This window comes from Dendrobates tinctorius, unplaced genomic scaffold (genome assembly GCF_039654945.1).
Source record: "Dendrobates tinctorius isolate UK_male_01 unplaced genomic scaffold, ASM3965494v1 ptg000086l, whole genome shotgun sequence".
NCBI classification, from domain to species: Eukaryota; Metazoa; Chordata; class Amphibia; order Anura; family Dendrobatidae; genus Dendrobates; species Dendrobates tinctorius.
Window position 1 is genome coordinate 50,474,047 of NW_027361754.1, and position 24,733 is coordinate 50,498,779.

Sequence of the window (24,733 nt, forward strand, 5' to 3'; positions counted from 1 at the left end):
GGAAGGTCAGGTTTATTAAAGGGATACACTTTTGATATACCTGCACACTTCCAGACAGCAGGTGAAAGGCTTTAGGCAATGTTCACAATGAATGTTGCAATTTTTTGTCCAGTCAAGTTCGCAAATTGTAGAATTGATAGGGTCTGCGTTCCGCTCCACGCGCTCGTCTGCATGGTTGACTTTGCAAGAACTGCCTGCCTAGAAAACTAGCATTGTCTCGTCTGCAAAACACACAGAATAATGATGCAGAAATTTTGCCATGTGGACCAGCGGTAAGTGCAGAAACATTTCTCACATGCACCAGCGCGCTATCATTGTGCGGTCCATTGTGCACGTTTACAGCACACAAACCCAGAAGGGCTGAATTCGTTATTTACATTTTTTTGTCTTGTGGTATTTGATGACATTTGTCATCAAAATGGCGCCCTCGATTCATGATTTTGGCGTAAATGCAAAAAAACTTTTTTTTTTTTTTTTTTTTTTACCTTTAACCACTTTTGCACATAATTCTTTAAAATGTTGCACGTTAGTCTTCATTTGCTCCAAAATGAAAATAAAAAAATCTGCCAGAAATCTTACTTCAGGCAGGGACTGGAGTGAGATGTGCAACACAAAAAAAATAAAGTCGGCTTAAAAAAAAAAAAAAAAATTGTCAGAAAATTTAGAGACTAAAGAGCAAACTGGAGAAACGGAAAAGATGAATCGGGGCCAAAGTCATGATTTCAGATTAAGGCCGGGGTCACACTAGAGAGGAATACGGACAAGTGAGAGGCGTTAAAAACACGCATTACACACGGACAAATGATTCTCTATGGGGCAGCTCCCAACAGCCGTATATTTCTCGTCTGTATTCTACAGTCCGTGATAATCGCAGCATGCTGCGATTGTCAGCGTACTACGCCCGTAATACGCCAATGCAAGTCTATGGGTGCGCAAAAAATACGGATTACACACGGACCACACATGTGACTTGCGAGAAATACGCACCCGGTGTCTTTTAGAAAAGCCGGCAATTCAGTGCGCTATACAGTAAAATCACACTGACAGGTTTTATAACACAAACGAAAGAATAGATATAGACACAGTGTATGTATGTGTGTGTGTATATATGTCAGTGAGACACATATATATATATATATATATATATATATATATATAATTTTTTTTTTTTTTTTTTTTTTCACAGAGTTCTTCATAGCAGAATAGCCGCTAATTCAATTGCCGGCTTTTGTCAAATCATTCCCCAACCCAACATGAAATGACACATGGTTTACATACAGTAAACCATTTCATTTCATTTCATGTTTTTTTTTTTTTTGTATGTCTTTCATTAGTAATTAGATGAGGGTTGATGTGTAAAATTTGGGAGGTGTTGGTGTTAGCACTATTTTGAGGTCAATCATCCGTATTACGCCTGTAAACTACGGACCGTATTTTGCGTCGGTTAGTGTGACCCCGGCCTAATTCCATCTCTAGCAAATTCAGACGTCCATACCAATCGTTCCGAACACAGACCACTAATGCGTGGACTGGCCGCAGCTCTTCTGACCAGTGCATGACCGTTTCATGTATTGCTATGAAGCTGTCACGCTCCGAACGGGAGAGCCATGGCCAGTCCATATATTGTGGTCTGGTCTTGGACCGATTTAAATGGACGTCTGAATGAGCAACAGCTGAGCCTCGTCACTCTCTGTAGCTAAAACCATTGGGTTAAGAGCTCATTCAGGAGTCCATGATTTGACCATGCGTTCTATTTGTTTTTCACGTATACAATATGTTCTCATAGTTTATGGGGTGGTCAATTGTTTGTGTTTCTTGTAAATAGATTACTGAAAAAAGGGAAATATCCAGGGTTTTTTTTTTTTTTTTTTTTGATCCGAGTCATGGATCAAACTCGCCACTGGAATCTATATGGACCCGTGAAGAAACAGACGCCATCTGAGTGTTCTCTGCGTGCTGTGTGTATTTCTTTTTTTACTGGGTAGGACACAGTTGACATTTGTTTTATTTCTTACATATGAGAAAAACTAATGGTAAAAATGGCCCAAAAATTCATAAATTGTTTTTCATTAGTTGTTGGATTCAATTTTTTTTTTTTTTCTCGCATGCAATAAACACCTGTATGTCTGAATGAGGCCGTAACGTGAACACTAATCCAGACCATCAACAAATCAGTTTGACGCATACGAGAAAAACGGATCAGAGTTTGGTCCAAGTGTTTATTAAGTGAAGAAAACATTTTTTTTCCTATGTGACGGTAGATGAAAATCGGAACATGTGAACGGTCTCATAGGTTATCACAGGTACGAGCTCTATCTGTGAAAATCGGATGTCTGAATGAGCCCTAAATAATCTTTACTAACTTCAAATAGAATCATGCCAAAATATAAAGGTAAAGGGGAAAAATAAAAAATGTGATCACTGGATTGTAGTTGCATCTAGATGATACAATAAGAATTTTTTTTTTCAACAGCAAAGTGTCCATGAAAATTATATGAAACTGTCGTCAGCTATATGGAGTTTAATAGTATTCATCTCATGGGCCTGACTTCGGCGCAGTTGTTCCCCTCCGCGAGCAAATACTTGGATAATAGTGCCGCCGGGAAATTAAAGAGTTCTACTATTTAAATCCCCTCCTATTTCGAATATTTCCCATCCACGTTTACACCCATCTGAGAAAAGCTTCTTTTTTCCCACTTAGTAATTTCTACTATAGGAAAAAATGAAAAGTGAATTCCCCTCCTCCAGGCACCGAGAGCAGATTAACGATACATTGTCATTGAAATGATGATTTTCACTTACTCCAATATTATTTTTAGGTATTTTAGCGCTGGAGCCTGGATGTGCTGTTTTTTTATATGACGCGTAACAAGGGATCTGTATGGGATGCATTCCACCTCGACCATGCTTCGTATAGAGAACCTAATTTATGTAAACGGGTTCTCCTGGGCCGGGCTACTGCTCCCCCCAAGAATAATAAAGAAAACTGTCCAGTAGGCAAAAAGATAAGCGTACCCAATTACAAATGCCCAGAAGAGCGTGATATTAATAGTGAGCCAAGTGGACGCATGAAGATCTAGTTTAACAGCGTAGATGTGTGGAAATATTAATTTTTAGGCATAATAAGTGAACTTGGGGACTAAATTAATATTTTACCATACTTAGGCTGCGTTCAACAGCCCTGTGTCGCTGCCGTCCTTCTACAATCTCTTATTCCTGCAGGAAAACAGCTGATGAGGATTCGAAACTTGCAACTTTTTACAGCTTTTCCCTGTAATATTAAGGGTATGTTCACACTAGGTGTTTTTTTTTTGTTTTTTTTTTATGCGTTCTTTTAATGCAAATTTTCAGCTGTGTTTTAAAGTACCTCCTAGGTCTGAGTTTGGAAATCACATGCATACATCTTGATTTTTTTTTTTTATCAGTATTTTGCGCGTAGCATGTTTTTTTTTTTTTTTGCACAATAGAGCATGAATGTCACTTTTCATGTGTTTTTTTAGCATTTTTTTTCACCCATTGACATGAATGGGTGGTGAAAAAACGCTGAAAATCTGCAGCAAAAATTCAGGTATCGTGTTCTGCTGCTTTTTTTTTTTTTTTTTCCCAAAACCTGATTCTATTGAATAGGACTTTTTTTGCACTAAGCTTTATCACCATGCACAAGAGACAAATCTAGCATGCCAAAAAATAGGCACTAGAGTTCTAGTCCTCTTCCTCTCTGAAGAGACAATTTGGTATAATTAGCATATTTCCCAGAGGAGCATTGCAGGTTTAAACGGAATCTGTCACCTACTTTTGGCGGGCTATTTAAATGAGGTCTGTCCGTTCCAATGGGCGGTGTTTCCGATCTTTGCCGCCTCCCCATCCTTGGCCGCCGTCCGCAGTTTTTTCATGAATAGGAGTAGGTGTGCGCCATTTTTCACGCATGCGCTAAGCATTCTTAGCACATGCAGTATGTTTTGCCCAACTGCGGGCAAAGCTGAAAAGCCTTACTGCACATGCGCCAGTTAACTAGGCCCCAGAACACAGCAAAATACTTCCAGGACTTTGTTAACCGGCGCATGCGCAGTCAGGCTTTTCGGTTTTGCCCGCAGTTGGGCAAAGCATACTGCGCGTGCGCGAGCCAAGAATTCGTAGCTCACGTGTGAAAAATGGCGGACACCTACTAGTATTCATGAAAAAACTGCGGACGGCGGCCAAGGATGGGGAGGTGGCAAAGATCGGAAACACCGCCCATCGGACCGGACCGACCTAATTTTAATAGCCCGCCAAAAGTAGGTGACAGATTCCCTTTAATTCTTCTCACCTTGACATGCTTAGCATGTCATTCTCCGCAAGGAGAAATGTTAGTTCTTGGATATTGGTCTGATGCCTCTCTCACAGCCAATCCAGATCTCGCACTTTGCACTGACTAGGGGCAGTACCCCGAAACAGTGTCTGCAGATTGAGATTCTGGCTTGGCTTTTATCCTAAGTCTTGTAACAAGGCTCGTTAAAGGGTCAACATTGACTTTTAGGATTGCTACTTCCAATAGGTGGCACTAGAGTTCTAGTCCTCTTCCTCTCTGAACAGACAATTTGCAAAACATGCTTTTTTTTTTTTTTTTTTTTTTTTCTGCAGTTTCTTTCGTGCCAAGAGATCAGATTTTTCTGCAGAAAAAGCGCTGAAAAAAGCCTAGTGTGAACTAACCCTTAGGGATTGTGCAAGGAAACGGTGGAAAGTCTTCAGGAGTTTTCAGTCGCTACACGGAAATGCAGCATTGTATTGAATGAGGCCGTGACCACTGGATGGACTTTTGCTAGGAGTATGTATAACTCATACATACCATGCAGTCCTGGCCCAGAAACGAATGAAGCCCCGTAGTGCACGGTGCATCTGTTGGGGGAGGGTCTTAAGTCGGCAGTCATACAGAATGATCTATTTGGACTGGACAACCCCTTTTAAGGGGCTAAAAGGGTTGTCTCCTTTGGAAAATCCTTTATTATCACAGTACCTCAACAAATTGAAGGTCTGTAATGTGTGAGGAGGAAACTTAGCAATAAGTTATTAATTTCCCTGCAGTGCCTTCACAGGGTAAATGAAGCATTGCACAATACCCATTCTAATTGATAGGACAGAACAGGTTCTTCAGAGCTATGACTACTCAAGGCTTAAAAAGGGCATGTCTTGGCTGCAAAGGTACAAAAGTAAAGTATTAAAGTAAGCCAAAAAAAGACTAGACTAGAACATAGTATTCAAACACGCCGAAGACACTTGGTTAGTACCCAAGCATGCTTCAGATAACCTCTTATCCCAGCATGTTCACTCATCACTAATTATATATTATCCAATATTGATTTGTTTTATGAAGGTTGACATGTCCAAAACAGATTTATAGAAAATGATTGCAATGCAATTTTAGCATCTTAATATGAAGCGGGGTCTGACAACGACAAAGGCCCATTCAGAGGACGTCCGTGCACACAACGTTCGGGGACTCTGCTTGTTGCACAGCTGGTTCCTAGAAGGCAGAAAACTAGCCTGGCCTCTTTGGCATTTTATCCATTAAACTATCAAATGGAAATAATCTGCAGCTCTTCTCTATTCCGAGAAACCTTTGCTATCGTTACATGATTTGCTGTTGACTTCACAGCCTGGGAGGTGAAGATCAAACCGTGCAGACTGCGACCATCTTGGTGGAGTCATCGCTGAGCCGCTGATGGCAGAAATTGCTGGCAATAGCCCTGCATGCAGATATATACTCTTTAACATTAATCTTTCCAAAGATATGCTGACGGATGTTCTAACACTGTTCATTATCTGGGCCTAATAAATGATCTTACTTTTCCTTTGCCTTGTATGACTCAATGTAATTCATCATGTGGAGACATTGAAATCTTGATAGGAAAGACAGAAAAGTGGGATTATTCTCAAAATCTAATGTTATTTCCAATCCATTCAATGGAAGATAGTTTACTCATTCCTGGACGATCAACTTTTGGATCCCCCAACAAGCCCAAGTACAGAGATGTCGATTTACAAAAAACTGGACAGTGCAGACCTTCGTCCGGAATGAAGCCGAGGTGCACATGCTCAAGCTCTGCTCCATTTTTCCTCTGTAGCCCTGCTGGAGAATGCGAAGTACAGCACTTAACTATTTCCAGCAGTCTCATAGATAATGAATGGAATGAAAGTTGAGCATGTCCTCTGCTCCATTCAAGGTATGGCTCCTCAAAGCCAAGTCCTTGGCATCCATAGCCCCGTTCTTTGAATCTCTAGGGGTACACAGGATCAGACCCCCAGCAATCTGTATGATATTCCCTGTCCTTTGAATAGGGAATAAGTTTAAATTATGGTAATACCCCTTTAATAGACCATAGGACTTAGAGCTCTAAAGTGCATTAAATATGCTGGTTGATGTAAATAATTACAAAACAGATTAGTGTACAGTGGTGCACTGTCAGTACAAGGCTGGTAGCTCTTAAGAGGGCTTCCATGGTCAAGCTTTGCACTAGCTACTTGGTCTAGTAGATTTGCCCTTTTAACCCTCATAAATGGATCTGGACTTATGTGGGGCACCCTGGCTTTTAAGTCCACACAGAGGCTGCTGGCCAGCAGAGTGAGCTGGCAGAGAAATGTGAGGGTGTGTGCACATGCTGCGGATTGTCCTGCTAACTTTTCCACGCGGATTTGTCAAAAACCGCAGGTAAAATCCACAGGTCAAAAGACCTGCGGTTTATCTGCAGTTTTTCTGCGGTTTAGCCTGCGGTTTGACACCTGCCATGGAGCAGGTGCCAAACTGCAGCGGAATCCTCACAAAGAATTGACATGCTGCGGTTTTGAAACCGCAACAAATTCGCGCAGGAAAAATCTGCACTGCGGTTTTTAATTTCCATTGATTTTAATGGTACTGTACACCGCAGCTTTCTGCTGCGGATCCGCAGGACCAAAACCGCTGCGAATCCGCAGCGTGTGCACACACCCTGAGAATGCTGGGTCAGAACCAGAAGATCAAAGACCAGAAAAAATCGAGAAGCTGTAGGGAAATCAAAAACAGTTGGGAATCAGGAGTAAACCAAAGTAATGGTGCATTCAGGTGACCATATAAATATATACAAAGCTGTCCTGCTCAGGTCAGGAGACCTGCCGGCTACTGTGTTGCGGTTCATTTTATATGGTCATCTGAATACCTCCTAAGTATAACTTATAACTGGCAATTAAAAGCAAAGAGAAACTGTATTAGGTAGGGATGACACATGCAAGAAACTCGGACGAGTCTCGCATCTTAATACTCGGCACTGCCTCCGACACTCGGGAGTGGAACATGCAGCTGCATAGAAATACATGCAGCTGCACGCTCTGCTCCCGAATGCCAGCAGCAGTACCGGGTATTGATGTGTGAGATTCGTTCAAGTTTCTCGCAAGTCTGACCCCGACCTTAAACAGTGAGATGTTTCACTCAAGGCTTAGAGAAGGGAGCTAATAAGACATTAAAGTTGATGAGTTAACTCTCAAGCTCCCTGCCTAGACAGCACCTCAAGTTCCAGAATGTTAAACAGCACTGCACCAGTGTTGCAGCACAGCCTAGTAATAAGAGCAGAAATGGAAGGCACAAGCACAGATATGGATGTTACAATTAGACTACATTGGCTTTGTATGTAATGTGACTATGGTGACACATAAGTGATGATGTACATGAGAACGGTCAACAGAAAATGGTAGATTTTTTTTAATGAAGGCTATTGGCTTTACTTGCTTTAGATACATTAGGGCACATACAAAACATTTTGTAGGACCATCATCAGGTATATGAGTAACCAGTTATACTAAATCGGTGCTAATGATCATTTCCATACATAGGTTGAAATACTATCATTAACTGAAACAGAAATAGCTATGTAGGAGGCTTAACAGCCAAAATCTGCACTAAAGGTAAGGTTGTGCAAGAAAGTTTCATGTCACAGGTCATGCACTAAGGCAATAGTAAGCACAGCAATAAATCATAAGGTAGTTATACTGCATCAGCAAGGTATATACAGGCAAAAATTTAAAAACAGGGGTTTAAAATTGTGCTGTTCAAGATCTTTTCAAGAAACCCCAAGAAATGGGCAATGCTAAGTCGCGTAGATGCAGTAGTCAGCCAAAGAAACTTACGGCAGCTTATGAAAGACATATCATAATTCACTTCTGAATCAGAAGATGTCAAGAAGTGCCATCAGCTCAGAACTGCAAGTGGCTTGGGAGAATCTGCTATACACACCTACTGTTCAGAGAAGTCTGGCCCAAAGTGGTTTTCATGAAAGAATTTTGGACAAAAAACATGGAAACAAGACCAAGCTATTAAACTATGCAGAAAATGAAGGCAGGTGCTCTAGGCAGATTATATTTTTCTGTAACGGAAGGCATTTTGCTTGCCAAAGGGCTGCAGAGCACACAATAATGAGTGTCTGCAGGAACAGTGAAGCATAGTGAAGGGTCCCTGCAAGTTCGGGGCTGCATTTCAGCAAATTTAGATTTCATCAGTGTTAAGTGTCCCCAATGCTGAGGAATACAGTACAAACAGATACTTTTGAAAGGTTTATTACTCTGCAGCATTTTGTTCACACCTGCCTAAAACTTTTGCACAGTACCATATTTTTCTTCTTGTGATATCCTATTATGAGTCATTTACCGATTTATAGTGCCTCCCGTCCGGTATTCCTCCACAATAAGGTACACCGAATACTCTTCACCAATATAATTATGTCCTGCTTCCATATTCTGTCCATCATGTTTTTTGTTTTTGTTTTTTTTTTTTTTTTTTTTTTTTTACTCTTTGTACAAGTTAAACATTATTATTATCTTCCGGATATGAAGTACCACATACAAAACATTTGTCCCTGAAGGTTTACCTGGCATTTCATCCAAACCTCAGACCTTTAGGAGGAAGAAAATTAGAATTGCCTTGTAAATGAAGAACAATTTAAAGAGCAAATCCAATGTTCTATTCCTCAAAAATTGCAACTAGAAATTGAACCATTTCTATGTTTTCATATGGAAAAAGTATTCAGAATTTAGTACTATCATTAAATGTTAAGCCTCAAGCACAAAGCAGAGCCTTGCACATAGACACTACACAGAGGGACACTGCGTCTCCATATTGCAGAACTATAGACACTCCACGTCCCCCCCGTATAGTGCTGTATTACCTTGCAATGCTTCAGGGGAAAAGGTTTGTAAACCAGCATCTGATGGAGCATGGAATTAATTTGAAAGAAATGATAGAGATAGTGAAGGCCATGCGGAAATTGAAATACTATGGATAAGGATATCTTGCAGCTATGCTTGTGTGCATGAGGCTTTTTATTTTATTCACTTCTATAGCGCCATTAATTCTTCAGTGCATTACAGACATCATCATCACTGTCCCCATTGGGGCTCACAATCTATATTCCCTATCAGTATGTCTTTGGAATGTGGGAGGAAACCGGAGAGCCAGGAGGAAACCCACATGAACATGGGGAGAACATACAAACTCCTTGCAGATGTTGTCCTTGGTGGCATTTGATCCCTGGACCCTAGCACTGCAAAGGAACAGTGCTTTATATTGTAGAGCAAGGCAGGACCCATGACGTGTCATCACATTCTATATCACAAAGGTGTTCTACCATTAAAGCAATGTGGGTCCACTTAAGGGCACTTATGACCAATATGTGGAATGCCCTACCATAGGCGGTAGTAATGGCAGACGCTATGACAGCTTTTAAAAGAGGGCTGGATGATTTCCTCAATACACATAACATTGTGGGTTATAGTTAATTAAGTATCAAAACGTATAATTGGTGGAGAAAGGTTGGACTTGATGGACCTTGGTCTGTTTTCAACCTATGTAGCTTTGAAATATTAGCTGTGTCCTATGCATTTAGGGCTCCTTTAAATTTTGGAGTAGAGGAAATCTACTCATGAATAAGGATGAGTGAACGTGTGGAAGTTCAGGTTCGTTATGTTCAGCTGAACTTGAGTCCAAATTTCAGTTTGTTTACCAGTACCTAACCCGAACTGGACCCCGAACGACATATAAATGAACGGGGACCCAAACTTTGTTGTAAAATGGCTCAAAGTGTGGATAGGAAAATTACTTAAAATAACATAGAATAAAAAAATAATAATCTTGAAACAGGAAGCGGAGGTTGAAGTGGAGGAGCGGAACAGTGCCTTGAGTGTGCTGTTTCCTGTATTTGTTAATAAATGAAAAAAATGATGTGTGGTCCCCTCTAGTGTTGTTTTTTTTTTTTTTTTTTTTTTTAATAATCTGCCAAGGGAAAGCAGACAGTTGTGAGCTGGTCTTATTATGCTGGGAAGAGGCTATTATCTATTGACCTTCCTAGCCTATTATCAGTGCCCAGCTGTCTGTTTTGCATTTGCTGGTTATTTAAAAATGGGGGGTACCTCCCAAAATGATGTGGGGTCCCCCTATTTTTAAATACCTATATGGAAAAAGATACCAACAATAGAAAAATATATAATCAAAAAGATATAAAACCAAAGATATTCAGAGTGCTGACTATTTTTATTATAGTACACATCCAGATAAAAGATACTAAAGACAATACATTGTCACAAGACGAAGCAAGAGCGAAACGTGCGTTGGAGTGTGGTGTGTGCAGGGGGCAGGAGGAGACTCTGGTCAGTAACCACATGAAGTGATATTATTCCATTCACTTAATTATACCGCAACATTTGTGTTGGTAGTCAGCAGTGATCCAGCAGTGTTAAGTCATTCTTTTTGCACTTAAATATTTTATTTTATTGTTTATTTCTTATTTATATGCAATGAAGGCTATATAGCCCCTTATATATTTTCTGCACTGAGCACTTTTTTATTTTTTTTTAGGTGGTTGCATATTGAAATAAAACATTTTCACACTATTTTATGGGATATAATTAATTATTTATTTGTGCACAGGACACTTTATATTTTATATATTTTCACATTTTCTGCATATTTGGGTGAATATATGTGTGTGTGTGTATATATATATATATATATATATATATATATATATATATATATATGTGTACTTTATTTTTATGATATATATTGACTTGGATCATATCACTGACTTTCTAACATTTACTGAATGCTATGTGTGTTTTGTTGTTGGCCATATTATGTCTCTTTGTGCCCCCTGCACACCATTTGTGCATTGGTTTGTAATTATATTTTTATATAAAAAATTGTGAGATACAGATAAAATTCTTGTGACAATGTATTGTCTTTAGTATCTTTTATTTGGATGTGTACTATAATAATAAAAATGGTCCCCCCCCCCCTATTTTTTAATAACCAGCTAAGGCAAAGCAGATGGCTAGGAACTGATATTATTAGGCTTGGAAGGGCAATGGATATTGGTCCATTCCAAGCCCAATAAGATCAGCACTTAGCCACTCCACAAATAGTGCATCTATTGAGAACACAGACTGGGGCAGAAGCCACAGCCGGGTCTCATGTTGTACTCTGCCGGAGAGCCGGAATAATGAGCCGTGATATGACTGGTCGTGACTTATGCAGCCTTGTTCTCAAGGCTGCATAGGTCACTCGTGGTCATGTCTCACACGGACTGTTACGAGCTATGGTGGTTGCACATATGGTATGGATGCCTTTGTATACCAATGATTATGGGGTAGAAATCACTTGGTATAAGGGTCCCGTCACACATAGCGACTCACCAGCGATCCCGACAATGATATCAATGTGTCAGGATCCCTGGTGAGTCGCTACATGATTGCTGGTGAGCTGTCAGACAGACAGCTTCATCGGGTTTTTAAGGGACGTGCGTCACTTAGAAACCTGATGTGTACTTTAGTTACCAGCTCCCTGCATCAGCCCGCTAGTAACTAAGGTACAAAGAGGGTTTCTAAGCACAGTGCCGTGCTTAGAAACCCTGCATTTACCTTAGTTACCAGCTGATCGCTGGTCTCCCGCCTGTCACACGCAGCAATATGTGCTGGCCAGCGGAAGACCAGCGACCAAAAAAAATGTTCAAGGCTTTCCTACAGCGATACCGGCAGGGGGGCCTGTCGCTGATCGCTGTCACACACAGCGATCTCGCTGGTGAGATCGCTGTTGCGTCAACAAAATTGTGACTCAGCAGCGAGCTCGCTATTTGTGACGGGGCCCTAAGTCTGTTTGGGGAAAAAAAACAAAACAGCAGTCAGTGTCCTCCCAATAACAGGGAACAATAGTTTATCTTGAATGCCTCTAAGAATCATATTCCTTTTAAGCTGTTCTTACACCATCTTTGTTGCACATTTTACAATGAATGTATAATCCAAGGTCAGTATGTAATATTCTGTCCTCCCAGACTGTCATAGGCAGATTGCTCAATCTTCCTTCATCAATCACTGTTTACACGTCCCGCTCTACTGTCAAAGTGTGTCTTAATTTTGTTGTTCTTTGTAGGAGCATATCAAATGTGACACCGCATTTCAGTGTCTTGCTCGGTGTCTGGATCACATTAGCCAGTATTAAGCCATAACTAGTGTTGAGCAATACCTTCCGATATCGGATCGGACCGATACCACAAAAATATCGGATATCGCCAATTCCGATACTGGAAACCAATGCAAGTCAATGGGACACAAATATCGGAATGAAAATAAACCCTTACTTTCCTTGTAGGTTAATTCTACATGAAGGAAAACAACTAAGAATAATGTAGAATGTATTGGGGGAGGTGGAGGAGACATTAAAGGCATAGAGGTTTAGCCCAATCAAATGGAATAGCAGGAATTAATTTTTTTTTTTTTTTAAGACGTTCGGAGTTACAAAGATATTGACTATGTTAAAGGGGTTGTGTAGCAATAGAGGGAGACGTTCAGAAAAGGCGCATGTTGGCGGAGTGTTGGAACGGAGTGCTTCATCTAGCTTGGAGGTTGACTGAGCCCCTGACCCGGAGGACACGACACGGATGCGGGCACCTGTATGCACAACAGACTGTGAGTAAAGCTTTGGAACTACATGCCCTGGTGTCCTCCACTTATTCCTGCGCCAACACACTCAGCACTGCTACATCTCTGTGCCTGGCACTGCACCATCTATGTCTCTTCACTACCTCTCCATCTACACTGCCCTGGGACTACAGCCCTACCTGTGGAGGGCCACAACATCAAAGCTGCACCACACCATCTGTCCCAGAGGATCTGTCTGCAGCGTCGGCTTAACATCTTCATTGCCGAACACCAAAGGTGGCGTCACGAATCATTCACTCATAAACTTTAATCATCATCCACACGTTCAACATTTTCCTTTAACAATGAATGCCCAGGGCCACGGACCAGGTCACAGCTACTGTGACATCTCCCATTGAAACCAACGGGCCCGGTACCGAGTACCCCACCAGCCCTGGCGGGCGATCCAACTTGGTGGAAATATATAACAGAAAAGGTTGTCCGGGCTTTTGACATAATCTCAGTGGATATCTAGGCTGCAGAATGCTGACAATAAGTAATTTCCCTTCTGTGGCTAGTCTACACGGTTTCCAAGATATCATCTCTTGCTTCTAAGATAAACGTCCAGGGGGGAGTGTTCTGGCATTGAAATGAGAACTGGTCGTTTCCTCCTCCCTCACTAGTTTCACTTTCCATAGATCACTGATCAGTGTGTGTCTGGGGGAGGAGCAGCTGGGTGGTCTGCTCGCAGCCAATCACAGCGATGCCATTAGTTAACATGCCTACATGCATAACAGGATGTGCCCACATATCTTAGGATTCCTCATTGGCTGAATAAAATCAAACTGGCTCATTGCATTATGGGAACTTCCGATTCCGGTATTCGATATGCAAAAAGTATCGGAACTCAGTATCAGAATTCCGATTCCGTGATTATCGACCGATACCTGATATTTGCAGTATCGGAATGCTCAACACTAGCCATAACACAAAATTGCTATGGAAGTGTGTGAATATCACTTACACAAGACCGAATATAAAAATTATATTCTCCACCGGCCATTTGGAATTGTTAGAGTAAATTACAGCTATATTCACACTTTGTATTTTGATACAGTAGTGAATGGGTTTACAAAAAAGTGTAAAGCTATCAGATATGCTTATCCTCCTTTTCTGCTTTGGGACAACCCTTATTTTGTTAGAAGCGTCCCTTAACAATACTAGTTTAACTGGCTGGGGTGCCCAGCGATCAATTGGAAACTGTGGGGAAAACTGGCAGTGTTTAATTTCCATGCAGCAATACCAGACACAACCTATGGTCAAGGGTGGCGCTGTTTTTTTTAATTAAAGCAGCTTGTGTTATTCTAACCCTGGACGACCCCTATGGTTCCTTCATCCTAGAGTAATGTCATCAGCAATTAAAGTGTCCTAATACTGGTGAAATGGATTGGTAGCAGAATGAGTGAATTAGTGCACTGGGGTTTTAGTACTTGTGGGTCCAGTGGCAACAGAGGTACTGCACCTCATCCAGAGGTGTGGTATCTCACGACCGGGTAAGATGGGGGCACTTGACCACACTCCTAACACTGCACCCAACACACACTAGTTAGTCAGGGCATCTGGGTGTACCCTTCGGGAGGATGGCCTCATCCCAGACTGGCTAGGAAAGGGTGTTGAGGGGGGGTTAGTGGGGAAGGTAGGTAGAAGGGGAGGAGCTTAGAAAGTGGAGTGATTTAGAACAACCAATCATTGACAGCGAGTGGGCGGAGCTTAGAGACAGTGGGAGATTTGAAGAGAGCTGAGGGGTTCCCTGAGGGGAAGAGCAAGTGGAAGGACGTGTTGGGGGCAGCTCCTGTCAGGAGGAGCTGCTGGACTGATTGGCTTGGAAAGGAAGGCTCACTGAAGGAAGGAGTGATTCTTCTAGAGTCCCACGCTAATAGCCATCAGGTGGGGGAAGAAATTAGGTCGCAGAAGGGTCTCGGCCCCTAGCCTAGCGAAGTGAACATTGAACTTAACTAGCAAGCTGACAGTTGTGGTCACTGTATGGGCCACAGCGAACTTCCACAGTTACCTTCTCCGGAAAGGCTGCCACGTAGGATCAAGAAATCGCCTGAGTTACGTATTCTGACAGGATCCGCGGCAGCTAGCCTGGCACACTGACTGTGAGATGCTGATAGGAAGGAGTTAAAACAGCATTAAGGAGATGGTCTAGGAAGGTATATACTGACAGGGAGTGTTGGAGGGGTGTACTCATCTACCCGGGGGTTTACCGGACCCCTGACCTGGAGGGCTGTGTGCACCAGATACTGAGTAAAGCCCTTTGGAACTGCATTTAACTGAGTCCTTATCTCCTTTCTACATCCAGCACTCAGCACTGCTACATCCTCCACTCCGCATGACAACATCATCCCTAAAACAACTCTTAACAGTCTTGGGACTACTGCTCTACCTGTGGAGAGCTATTTTCACCTCAGCTGCGACACCCCAACAGTCTCAGGGGAACATCACCGCAGCGCTGGTCACCTCTGACCAGAATACCACAGGTGGCGTCACGTATTCATATATAGACTTTATTCCCATTTTACTACTCTTCAACAACAACAAACAACATCCTTTTTCATTTGACCGCCTGGGGCCACGGACCGGGTCACAGCCACTGTGACATCCCTCATTGAAGTCAATGGGCCCGATACCGAGTACCCCCACGGCGCGTCATGCACAGTATGCTGTTATGAATGAGCCACTGGAGGAGGAAAAAACAAATATGCAAGCTAAGTACAGAAAACCGGAGAGGTTGGTAGCTAGCGGATTGCAGACCCCTGATCCTATTCACAACAACTAACAGTAGCCGTGGGGGGTTCCTACGGTGGTCCTAGATGCCTCTTCACAGCCAGAGAACTAAATAAGCCTAAAGAAAGAAAGGGGAAATCTAAATTGCCCCAGAGCAGACCCCAAAGCAATAGACAGCCACCAACATGTATTGTTGGTGAAAACAGATTAAAACACAAACACAGACAGACAGGCAGAGCAAACGATGGGGCCCAACTAACTAGATAGGAAAGGACAGAAAAGATGCTGGCTGCAATCCACAATAACCCTACCAAAAATGTCCCAACACGTCTGATAGGAAAAACAGCCCTGAAGTCACTAGACTTCAAAATCCCTATATCAGCACTCCGATATATTCTGAAGACAGAGCAAAAGAGATTTAACCGATCAGGGACAAAAATGGAAATTCAGCAGAGCCGGGGCTGGCAGAACACAAAACTAAGCTAATCAGACAAAATCTCAAAGAACAATAACAGAGTAAACTTAGCTTTAGAAGACAGGAACTGAACTGGAGGCCAGAGCTCACAGCAGAGAAATCACCAGCAACCCTACAGGGCGTTGGCTGCCTTATATCCACTCAGAGATTCCGGATGTCCAATCGCAATCCACCTGTTCAGGTGACAGGTTTCTCCCATCCAAATCAGTTTCACCACCTCCTTTCACTAACAGAGGGAGTTCATCGGACATCAAAGGTGAACGAGAAAATGAGCTCACAACAGTATGCAAAGTGAATTAGAAATGAGAAATTGCTGAGATCCATAAATAAACCATCTGCAATATGCAACAGGAATGTGAGTCAGTCTATAAGGTAGATGATTGTCTGTTCCACTAAAGGCTACATTCACCTGGTCAATCATTTGAGTACCATGTAAAGCAACACCGCGGCTCATCTAAGTCAGTGAATGACACTAGCTGATAAATGATGTCTCACATACATAGTAAAGACAGAGACACGAGGGATTCCTACTCTCCTGTTTCTTCATCGTACATGATTAAAAGAAGCAGCATCCTGGAGGACATAAAGCAGTACTGAGTAGTGTAACTGTGAATCTACCACTTACTAGAAAGCAGCAGCACAGTCTGTGTGTACCTGCACCTTTTTCATTATGCTCTGCCCTTTACATCTCTTCACATCTTTCTCTTCATAGACTTCAAAATACAGCAGTAATCCAATGCCTCAGTGAGCTGACAGTCCTTATTGTTTTGAGCAATATGGGTTTTTAGCTGTATTTCAGGATGAATAATTAGTTTAGTAGATGAGAGAGAAATCATGGCCTTAAGATGTTTACAGCAGGTGCCGGAAAAGGTCAAATAGCCCCAGCGCATTTGCACTGCAGCACTTTGCTCTGCCCTTGTCAGTATGACAGCACAGGAGAGCGATGCCGGGGAGACTGTGTGGATGGCATAGGGACGAGTCATTCACACGAAGCAAGAAGGAGGATGGCATCACAAGAAGAAGGGAGGCGATGGATCAAGACGAACAGCACATCTTGGACCGGACCGCCCCGAAGGTGAGTGTTGTAAAAGCTCTTTTTCTTGTCTTACAGGTCTGGTTGGGGGCAGATATTCAGCATTATAGAATCAAATCGCACCATGCAAGTCAATAGGGCAGTCAAAATAGTAGGACCACACTCGGGTCATATTTACAGACTGTCAAAATGGAGAAAATAGAAAACATTTATTCCATCTTCTCTACATTTGAGAAAATCGGATCAAACTCTGATCAGACACCAGCTGTTGACTGATGTCTCACATACATAGTATACACAGAGAGATGAGGGATCCTGATATAGCACACGCGGCAGCATGGAGGACATTATACAGCAGTACTGAGCAGTGTAACTGTGAATCCAGCACCTACTAGAAAGCAGCAGAACAATCTGAGAATATACGGTTGTGTGACCCTAGCTGTAAGGTTAGAAGACGCTTTGAATTTCTATTTTTTTTAGTATACAAGAAAATCACTGATGGTAAAGATGGATATACTGATGAAAATTTGATTTGGCGCGATGATGAAAATCGGACAGTTTTTTCACTTACTAGAGGAAAAAAAGTATCTAACATCCATGGGGGTGGATATGAATCTGTTGTACTATCACAATGAACACATCAGGATACACTGTCCCAAATAATCTGTGTGTATACCAGGATTATTAGGATGATACTCAATAAAAATAAGGTTTCCAATAATCTGCTAATAAAAGTGTTAGTTCACATGATTAACGTGCTCTTGCCAAGTAAGCGCTCACAGGCTGGAAAATAAAAAATCCGATCCTAAGTATGTGGCCATTGATTTATTTATACTCGGTGATTTTCCTGGCAATAAGACATCCATAATTAAAGCATGGAGTACACAAATAACGGGATGCTTAAGAAGTGCTCCGACTACCTGATATAACAGCTTTATTGATCAGTGAACATGTCAGGCAATTATCCCTGTGCAAGCATTGCCGCTCATCAATAAAACAAGCCACAATCAATGCGCTTCATAATCCTGCTGTGATTAATCCGCAAGAGGGATTATTACTTTATCTGAATAAAAGTGCCTTTTCAATACTGGGGACTAGAAACACTGAGACAATGCTTGTAATTAGGGTCAGCAACTATGTGTGACACATGATGCGGATGTTGTGGCTATAGAGGAAAAATAATAATTAAAAAAAAATATATATATTTGTTTATCTCATTTTGTTGTCATTTCACAATTCTGCATATTGTATCACAATCCTCTGCATCCGAGCTACAGCTCTGTTCATCCTGACGCTCCTGGTTCACGGATAGACTGAAATACTGACACGTCACAGGCAATGAGTATTTGGGCAGCGGTATAAATAGAGTACTATCCGTGGTTTTAAAGGATAGCACTTGTCCCCATGTTATTCTGTCTGATTTTTTTCCGCAGACCACGTAATCGCTGTAATCACTACATGCACAATTTACCTCCAAGAATCGGATGGCACTCCCCTACTCAACTCTAAGCGGCCATGGAAAAAAAAAATTGGATTGCACTCGGATGACATCCGAGTGCAGTTCGATTTTCACGGACTGATAATATAGAGGAGGTGGAGAAAGTTATTTATTTTTTCCTTTTCCACTACCGAGAAAATCTGATCAAACTCATGCTAACTTGCAATGTAATTTCACTCACTTGCATTATTCTGCGATATAGCAGTTGCATAAAGCACTCTTTGGCCACGTGACTTGTGTCATAGGTAAAGTCATAGGTAAAGACGCCATTTAGGCTCAACCTTAGCTGGCCCAAGTATACGTATAGTCACCTATGTTAGTCTATGGGGCTGGTTACATGTTTTTCTTCAAAATCGCGAGGATATGCCTGAGAATGAAGTCTGTGAAAGATTTGGACAGCACTGTACTGTCTGTTTTCCTTGGACTGACAGGAGAAGGCTGAGGAACTTTTTTTCTCACCAGAGAAAAAACAATGTAAGACAGAACAAACTCTGATGAAAGTCTGATCGATTTCCTCGTACGAGAAAATCACTGATGTCTGGATGAGCCCTAGGACGGGTAATATTTTGATTCCGATATCAAATCCTAAAGTAAAAATGAACACAACTTTATTTTGCTACAGGAAAATAAACCAAGAAATTAATCAAATATATCAAGTAAAGAGGAAAATACCATATCCTCCTAGACTTGGGTTGCTCACTTTGCACCACAAATTCATATATAATTGGGTGCTATTGGGCATTATTAAAAAATATGCATCATTTGGCTATTTTTTTTTCCTGCACATCCAACTTTGATGTGCTCTGTGGTCATAAATCAGCTGAGAGGCACTCAGAAGAAGACAGATACAGGAGTTACAAATGGCCATCAGACCATCAGTCTGTTTTTTTGTTTGTTTGTTTATTGTAGAAAGACTTTCAATCTACAACTATGTAACTTAAATCCCGTTCCTTTTCCCAAAAGTGTGATCTTGCACTAGAGGGTAGGGAAGGATTGCCAAACTGGATGAAACGGTATCTGTGAAAGAATTGTTATAGTAAATATTTATACTTTGATTATTATTTAGACAAATATACTTATATTTGCTAATTTTGTATTTTAGTATCAGTTTTATAAGTGTTATTCATAAAATCAATAACACGGAGTTGTCTCTGATATAGAGGTGTCTTTGTGTTAAGCTTTCTTTGTAACAGGAGGCATAGAAAGCTGGGTAGAACTAGTTTGAAAGGAATTTGGCAGAATCAATAATTTATGACTTTGTTACTCCCAACTGACATATCTTCTTTCTTAGGTAATGTATTAAGTCATTCCCAATTTCTGTCACAGGTATGTCAGAAGCGGCGAACAGTCACACTGCATTTAGCTGCAGAAGGTTTCTGCGTTTGGCCTTGCAGACTCCTTCTTAACCCTTGACCCAGAAGCAACCTTTCTCCAGCTCTAATTGACACACCTGAACCTGAGTGTTTATAGACTCCCAGCTTGCTGCTAGGAATCGCCAGTGATATTTCCATTTCTGCCTGTTGAGGCTTGGAGCTATAGCAATCGGCTGTCTTCCCTTTGGTGTTGCTGGAGGACCTCTGTGTCACATCTCCCAGGTTACTCAAGATAAGTGTTCCCCTTGTTTTGTCTCTCCCAGCTGTCTTTAGTGGTAGTGGGCATCGACTAGTGCTTACCCCATCGTTCCCTGAGCAGGGCTTATTGCCAGGGTCAGGCAGGGATTAGGTTCTTGCTCGGTGATAGGTACAGAACCTATATAGGGACGTTTAGGACAGAGAGGATGATGTTAGATCTGCCTAGGGGTCTTCACTCCCCCCTTCTCTAGTGTTGGACTCCCTTCCCCTTATCCCTTCATGTTGCACTTAGGTTTTCCTATATTGTGCGTGACACTTTTCTTATCTTTGTGGTTGTAATAAAGACTTGTGACTGGGCATCTGAGAACCAGACAAGAATTGTACACTGACAAACACGATTGTTCGTATCTCAAACTAAATCAGCTCTTCTTGGAAGGGGTTACCACGACATTACAGATTAGTAAAAGCTTGCTGTTTTATCCTTTCCCTAATTATCCCGTAAAGGTGTATGCAATTTTTATTCCCCGAAGATTACAATCATATCCATAAAAAAGACGCTAGACTATAGTGAGATGGGAGATACTATAATTCAGCACGAGGAACTGACACTATAGAAAATCTCAGACTACTCCCGATATTTGAGAAAGTGGAAATAGAAGTAATGAGGCACATTCAGTAACAAGCATTCATCGCCGTGGCGCAATGCAAACATTTTCTTTATCCTATTAAATCTAGATATTTTGCAATTGGAAAGAAAATGGGTCTGGGAGCGATTTTCTTCAAATGCACAATTTCTCTTTGTGACTCTGTCTGATCTTGGAATAAATCGGGATTTTACTGCTTGTGTCCACACAAAGCCTGAGATTGCTACCGGGACGGCTAACCTGAATTTTATCTTTTTAATTTGTAACCGCAGTGAAATAAAACTCCGGCAGATTAAATCCCCCATCTGGGCCACTGTAATCTTTAATTAACTGGAGCATTTTGAGAGTCTTGCGGAGCGCAGAATCAATCATTCTACAAAGACAAGCATCTCTCATTTCATGTTTAGTTACACATTTCTTATTCAAAATATTAATTAATCGGGAGTCCCTTGTCTCCTCCGGGGATATGGATCCAATTCTGAAATAATCAAGGTCTCTTCACATACTCTTCACCGTGGCAGGTAGACAATCTCCCCGTAGAGTAGGTTAGGGACCATTTGGGCAGAACATGCACGGAACAGATATTCATATTTTCTACAAGACTTTTGTATGTTTTGGAAGTTATGATACGACCGTGTCAGTGAAAGTTTTGGAAGTAGTTCGCCTTGATCCTTATTCAGAAGTCGGTGATTGTTTGTTTTTGTTTTTTTCTTGTACGGAATGATTTCCAGCAGCATTTTGCATCAGATTTTCATAGGTGTTTGGACCCCATGAACGTTTTTATCATCAGTAATTTTTCTGTTATGCAAAAATAAAAAATTGCAAAACTTCTTCTACCCCAAAAAATCACAGACACTACAAAGTCAAGAATTAAAATGACCCAGGGTTCATTAAAATCATGGCCAGCACACAAACTCCATCAATGTGTAACCTGCCGATGTATTTAAAAAAAAAAAAAAAAATATATAGCATTTGTGTGCTGTCCGCGATTTTAATGAATCATGAGTCTTTTTAATTCTTGACTTTGTAATGTCTTTCTGATTTTTTTTTTTTTTTTTCAGACCCTTGGTTTAATAAAAAAAAACAACAACAAAACACAGACATGTGAACAGCACGGTAGACTATAAAGGGTAGGAGTTCTATCCAGTTGGAGCAGGTACGTGGAAATGGGAAATGAGACCTTGTGCTAATCAGTAGTACATGAGTATAATCTGGTGATGTCACCATGTCAGAGAGTACATCGGCTCATGAGATGATGATGTAAAACAATAATTATACTACAATGCCAAGCTACTGCAATGCCCTGTGCATGGGGTAAACGACATAGCTAATCAGGAGAACTATACTGCATTTATAGCTTGCGTTATTTGCTATTATACCTACTACATGTTGGGATAGTATCTTGGAGATGGGAATACCTCTTTAAATTATCCCCTATTCTTTGGAATAAGCCTTCAAACCTCCATGAACTTATATTAAATTAGTACTGTTCTTCTCATCTCACTGACATTTGGTACGCTGAGGTTTTCATTGACTATACTTAATTTTGCGGTTTCTTTTCTGTCATCATTATCCTTCTCACTTCATCACACAGCTAAGGGTACATGCACACATGACAGATTTAATGCAGAAATGTCTGCAAATGTGAATGTACTGTAATGTGGATGTCTTTAATATGTGTTTATGTATAGAATTAGGGATAGTATAGAGGTTAGCATAAGAAAATAGTGGGGTTAGATTGGTGGGGCACATTACAGATAGGGAAAAGGATTATTAGCTTAGGTTTAAGGGGGTTTTACACATAGCGATATCGCTATAACGTCAATGATTTTGTGACGTTATAGCGATATCGCTATGTCTGATACTTACCTCCGACCGGCTCCCCCGCTGGTTATCGCTGATCGCGCGAGATTGGGCGGCTCCATTTCTCGTTGTCAACTTCCTGCTGGGGCTTCCTGCTGTGTGAGACGAGCGATGCGTGGAGGCGGGCGGGAGGACGTCTTCATCGCTGTGTGTGAAAGGTAAGTATCGTCCGCTGTATCGCTGCTGCATCGCTGTGAGATCTTTCTGTGTGGAAGCTCACTAGCGATCATTTAGCGATGCACCAGCGATCCTGACCGGGTTGGATCGCTGGTCAGATCGCTGGTGCATCGCTAAATGTAAAAGGGCCTTTAGTTAGCAAAGTAGGGAGGGACTCCAGAGCAGTGCAGCATAGAGCAGAGGATATAGAGAGGGACATCCTGGTTAGAGGCAGTCAAGATGCAGCAGTGAAGAGAGACAGTCTGCTAGCTGTGGGGATAAAACTGCTAAGGCAAGAAGGGGTCCCAGGCTGATCGGTGGGCAGGCGGTCACCAGAGCGAACAGAAACCAACCCGAAGATCCATGGTCTATGACTGGGGCAGATGAAGCTGAGATGGCGAGCCTGGCACCTTTTCCTATTGGGGCCGGACCAGGGGATGGTATGAAGCTGGTGTGCCTAGAGGCACAGATGGGACAGATTGTCCAGGAGCGAAGCAGGGATTGCCAGAAGCTAGGCAGAGGTTGCCAGGAAGACAGGGAAAGCTTGAGACATGCCCCTCTGTGTACACTGTGCTGCATGGGTAATGGATACCCTACTGCTCAGTAAAGTTGAACTGCTGAAAAAGGACATTGTCTCTGAAGTGGTTTGTGGAGCTCGTGGATTGGGAGCCGGAGTGACAGAAGCCGAGGGGACTCTGACAGTAAATGTGAGTGTACTGCTGTGCACGCTGCACATGCAGCAGAAGGGACATTGTATTTCATCTGTGGGGCGCCAGGGTGTGAGAACTCTAAAGCCTCTTGTCACGACTACCACCCTGTAGCAGCAATTTCAGCAACAAATCTGCCCTGGGTAAACATCCCCTAATTCCCATCTATTTTACAGGTCTCTTTCTCCAGTAAGATCAACACATTCATCTCCTGCTGCTGTCAACAAATCCTGTGTTCTGAATCCGATTAAACAAGAAAGTATGGAGAATGAAACAGATTAGGAGAAGCGGCAAGAAAAACACATTCACTTTGATATTTTGTGGTTTATTTATACATTTATAATATTATGTTTTGTAAAATCTTTTCTTGTGGAAATAATGCAGTTTCCATTATTGTTATGAGAGAGATAATGATCGCCCTGTTAATATCTGGGCTTTTTAGATACATATTTTATGAATTATCTGTTCAATATGAAGACAAAACAGAATAACAGATTTTTGACAAACCTTTGACTTTCACTTAGGGCTGGGGAAATCTATAAAGTTCTGTCTCTGTCGTGTTTGTCAGTTGTGTATTATGTGCTCAAAGAAATGCAGAAATCTCTGGAGAATATTATTCCATGTTTCTATTGTATTCTTCCCATGTAACACTGAGGACAGTCTGTACGCTGCCTATATAGTGTTGGTCATACATTTACAATTAGACATTTGATACTTTGCACATAAACTCCTCGGGGCACTTTTACCTTCCTAATGTTCCAGTTGCTTGGTGAAAACACTTGTGTACAATGTCTCTTATTATAAATGGCTTCATTTACATATTAAGGGTATTTTAATTTTATTAAACCCTCCATTGCAAATTACTCGCAAAATGTGCAAACTTTCTACTGTTTGCAGTAATCCAATCAAAAGCAAACAAAACTTGATTTTTTTGGTCTATTGGTCAGTGGTGTGTCTGTGGGAGGAAGAATGACACACAAATGGGGAAAAAAACCTACTTACAGAGAAGCATGGCAGTGGCTCAGTGATGCCTAAAGTGAAGCATGGCGGTTGCTTGGTAATGCCTATAGTGAATCATGACAGTGGC

At 41.6% G+C, this 24,733-nt stretch overlaps 1 protein-coding gene and 1 long non-coding RNA gene across 2 annotated transcripts in view; one reads left to right on the top strand and one right to left on the bottom strand.

Moving 5' to 3' along the window:
* PLCH2 (phospholipase C eta 2) overlaps nucleotides 1–24,733 on the bottom strand; it is an 891,775-nt gene that overhangs the window by 354,760 nt on the left and 512,282 nt on the right. The window lies entirely within an intron of this gene.
* On the top strand, nucleotides 137–23,958 carry LOC141097887 (uncharacterized). Its single transcript, XR_012234077.1, has 3 exons — nucleotides 137–272; nucleotides 21,982–22,076; nucleotides 23,823–23,958. It is a non-coding gene; the product is annotated as an uncharacterized lncRNA (long non-coding RNA).